Genomic DNA, 4,865 nt, shown 5'->3' with positions numbered 1-4,865 from the left:
CTTGGTTTCTTCGGTCATTGAAGTATGAGCTTAGGCTTCTCCTCTTTCCTGACACTCTGTCTTATGCTCACAAATAGAGTTTATTCCCCCACAGATGCTATTCATTGTACAATGCTTTTCAGCCGAGGCATTGCATATATTTTTTTTCTTTTTGCATATTTTTATAAGGATGAAATCCTGATAAAAGCATATGCTGTAGATAAAGTAGTTTGTTGCTATGGTGGTAGTCTCAGATAGTTAGGCTTCCTATTTCATCGTTAAAAGTAGGGAGCGATAACTAATTGTGTATGGGGAACATCTAGCCTACAGAATGACACTATCTCCTGTTCAGAGCCCACTCCTAAAGAAGACCCACTGAACTAACCGGGAGTGACTTTTGTGTAAACATGTACAAAACCAAGCTCTTGTGTTGACAGATGTTGTATAATACTGTAGAAATAATAATCCATTGGTTTCTAAGCAATAACCGATCATTCACTATGAGATGAGATACTGAAGTGGACCCTGAGCTTCAGGTCTAACTGATGGTTTAAAAATATTGGGAAGCGAAATAGGAGTGGTTTTTGTAGCCCAAGTCTCATTGATTCCAATAGGGCTTAATTGGAAGCATGCATCTTTAGGATTGAAACAATAGGTTGGTTCAGTCTTAAACTGTGCTTTGGTTTTATGAGTGAGCCTTGAGGTTGCATGCAATTTTTGGGAAGCTGTTCATGCCTGGGAACAAGCCACAAAATTGTTCAGGGCTAATTTGCCGTTGGAAACAAATTATGGTACCATCTCCATTCTGGCTCTAGTTAATTGGAGACAGAATGGCATAGTGTAGGCAAAGTGCAAATTTACTTCATCGAGAAAATTGTAGGGTTCTACTCTTAATAGCTCAAGTATATGGTGTTTACACCTAACAGTTTTTGTGAAGGCGGGTCTCTGCAGAAGAGCATAAAAAAATGGTGAATCAGGCCAAAGGCCTATCTGGTGCAACACTGTCTTTTCCTAACAGTCAAGCAGATGCTTATGGGAAGTCCAGAAGCAGGACATAGACAGTCAAATTTTGGGTACTCCTCAAGCTTTCCAAAGAACAATGGTTGGGTTACCTAGATAGGCACTGGTTTTCAGTCCTAGCATATTGCATTCTGGATATCCTTTATAATACAGTGGTACCTCAGGTTACATACGCTTCGGGTTACATTTGCTTCAGGTTACAGGCTCCGCTAACCCAGAAATAGTACCTCAGGTTAAGAACTTTGCTTCAGGATGAGAACAGAAATCGTGCTCCGGTGACGCGGCAGCAGCAGGAGGCCCCATTAGCTAAAGTGGTGCTTCAGGTTAAGAACAGTTTCAGGTTAAGAACGGACCTCCGGAACGAATTAAGTACTTAACCCGAGGTACCACTATATACAGGGGACGCGGGTGGCGCTGTGGGTAAAACCTCAGCGCCTAGGACTTGCTGATCGCATGGTCGGCGGTTCGAATCCCCGCGGCGGGGTGCGCTCCCGTCGCTCGGTCCCAGCGCCTGCCAACCTAGCAGTTCGAAAGCACCCCCGGGTGTAAGTAGATAAATAGGGACCGCTTGCCAGCGGGAAGGTAAACGGCGTTTCCGTGTGCTGTGCTGGCTCGCCAGATGCAGCTTGTCACGCTGACCACGTGACCCGGAAGTGTCTGTGGACAGCGCTGGCTCCCGGCCTCTAGAGTGAGATGAGCGCACAACCCTAGAGTCTGGCAAGACTGGCCCGTACGAGCAGGGGTACCTTTACCTTTACCACTGTATATCACAGCCCCTCACTCAACTTTTTCAACCTGAAGGAGCTGAAATGAATGCAAAGAATGCAAATGCAAAGAAGTACTTTCATACTGGTTGTTCATTACCAATACAGGTGTGAAGTGAAAATGGGTAAACCTCAAATATGCAAAGGAACAAGAGTAGAGAGTTTATGAAAGCCTTGCAGTAATCAAGAACTCTGTTGAGGAAAATATTATGAAAAGGTATTCATAACCATGCATTATTTCCAACAATGGTAATGTTTGGACTTCTTAATGTAGCTTGATAGCTTAAAATAAAATGCATAGGTCTACCCTCTGACTTCAGTTACATGCATATAAAAATTTAGGAATGTTCACAAAAATTGCACTAAACAAGGAATAATGTCAGCTATTCCGCTTTTGTTTTCAGTGTCACGAACAGTAATTAGACTGCTTCCCATTTGAGCCATTTGACTGAGTAGATATAAAGAATTAAGGTTCTCTGTAGTAGTGGCATTGTATATAGGCAATCTCCCAGTACTAAAGATGTTGCCTAGTAACTGCATATAAAGCATTTTGCTTCCTCTTCTAAATTATATTTCTCCCAATATCTATTGTCTTTTACAATAAATTACAGCTTGGATCCAAATAACTGCTTCTGAAAGCAAAAGGACTTCTTCTGTTTGTGGAAGGGCTTTCGATGTGCATACATAAATAATTTTATTTGTCTGCCTTTTCATAGCTAAAACCATGCTCAAAGCCGCTAACAACATGAGAAATATCACATAATTACAAACGTAACAAAAGTAGTCTGAACAATAAATTGTACGCAACAAAATTAAACAATTTCCACACAAATCATAATGAGATCTAAAATAAATATACAAAATAATATCTAAAACAGCAACAACCCCCTCTAAGCAATACCCCAACCCAAGAGTCTGTTCAGCAGTCTCAGCTTTTGTAGTTGGAGTCAGTCAGGGCCCCAGCCTCCTAGGCCAGATGGGAAAAGGCCTGCAAGGTAGGAGCAGTTCTTCCAGGACTCGCAGCCAAGATGATCTACTGGCAGGAGGGAGACAATTTTTGTATTCCCCCCGCTCTCATCTGGATGTGGCAGCAGTTGCCCCATCATCTGAAGTAGTTTTCTAGGGGGCCCAAGGGGCAACAGAGGGGAGCTGGCAAAAATCCCCTCTCTTTTGCTGGTGGTAATATTTTGTAACCAGGAGTTCTGCTGACAGAATTCAGGCCAATGTTTTAAAACTCTTTATTTATTGAAATGTATGTGCCACTCTTCCATCCCCTGGTGAGGAAATACGGTAGTGGGCCATGTTTACAATATGAGTCCCCTCTTCTGGTATGTAAAGGAATTTCATATTATTAAATGTAGCTATCTTTGATCCCATTTCTATAAATAAAAAAACCCCAAAGTACTGGAGCAGGAAGTTTGTATATGCAATCCTGAAAAGCTTTGTATTCCTGCAACTTTGCAGACAGCTGACATTTGTGAAAAATCTCTCATAACACATGCTGTGTTCCAAACAGGATGGTGAAGAAGAGAGGAAGATGGATTTGGAATAATAGTTACATAACTTCGTGGCAAAGTTTGGACCAGAATTTTGCTTATTCCCTCCCTGTCGCCGCTGCTTTTTTGCATGCCACTTGCATTGGCATGCAAAGCATCACTTTTGTCTATAAACCACCTTTTGTGCACTGATAGAAAAGCAGAATTATAAGTGTGGTTACTAAATAATTCTTAAATTACCAGTTATTGCTTTTGTGAATAGTCACTGCTTATTTTGCATACACTTAATCTTTAATGTAATTGTCCCAAGCTGTTATTTTCCACATTTCACTCCCATTTAACTTCACTATTTACAGTCCGTTCTCTACACCCATGTGCATATAGAGCTACTAATTGAGGATAACAACTAGGTAATTTTATTCCCTGGATTTAGCTGCATAAAGGATCTTGATAAGGCCATTATGTGTTCTTTAGCTGTAAAGCCCACAGCTAACATCTTTCTCCTCCTACCTCTCCATTATCATTCTATGATTTATAACTGCTTCTACATTCCTGATACATAGAGCAAAAGCAACAGCCCACAAACCAGTTTGCAAGAATATCGCAGGACTATTATAACTATAGTGATCAAATGAGGGTTTACATCTCACTGCCCTGATGGCAGCATAAGCACGGCATAAGCAACACTCCATTGCAGGAAAAAAGTATGTAAAGTAAAAATAATGAAATGAGCATCCGCAACCATGGATGTGCCTGGCCCATTGCCCTCTTCCTATAAAAAGTTTTTGAAAATTAAAAAAACAACTTGGTGGGTCCCTGCACTTTGACCTCAAAGTCTAGCACCACCAATTTTGTGCATCTGGTAAGAGTGGCCTCAGTGGCGTAGCGTGGGTTGTCAGCACCCGGGGCAAGGCAAGTAATTTGCGCCCCCTAACCCTACCCCTAACACTAACCCCCAGATGTTGCGCCCGGTGCGGCCGGCCCCCCCTGCACCCCCCACGCTACGCCACTGAGTGGCCTTGAGTCCACAAAAGCTTATGCCACAATAAATACTGTGAATAGCGAGAGACTCCAGGGGTGCCAGCGCTTTTCCAGGGTTTGCTTTCCTTGGAATGAAGACCAGTGGAGACTGTGGTGTCTTTAGGATATATGGTTTTATTTGCACATATATACACCATGAGTATAAGATTGCCCAGTTTGGGGGGGGGGCAGGGGCGGCTCACAGCATTAACATCACCAAATATCTTATTTATCCATTAGTCACAGCTTTGGATCCAGCACAGAGCGAGCGTGTAAAAGACTGCATTCAAAATTACATCCTGCATTCTGAAATTAGGGATAGCAGAATATGTAATCCGGCCTTGGTCCTGCATACTTGACGGAGCATCTCCACTTCCCTTGGCACTGAAGTCCAGCTCCAAGGGCCTTCTGGCAGTTCCCTCACTGGGGAAAGTGAAGTGACAGGGAACCAGGCAGAGGGCCTTGTCGGTAGTGGCACCCGCCCTGTGGAACGCCCTCCCGTCAGATGTCAAAGAGGTAAACAATTATATGGCTTTCTGAAGGGCAGCCCTGTATGGGGAAGTGTTTAATGGTCTGATGTTTTGCT

The sequence above is a fragment of the Podarcis cretensis genome (genome assembly GCF_951804945.1).
Source record: "Podarcis cretensis genome assembly, chromosome: 1".
Classification (NCBI taxonomy): Eukaryota; Metazoa; Chordata; class Lepidosauria; order Squamata; family Lacertidae; genus Podarcis; species Podarcis cretensis.
This window is presented reverse-complemented; position numbering follows the sequence as displayed.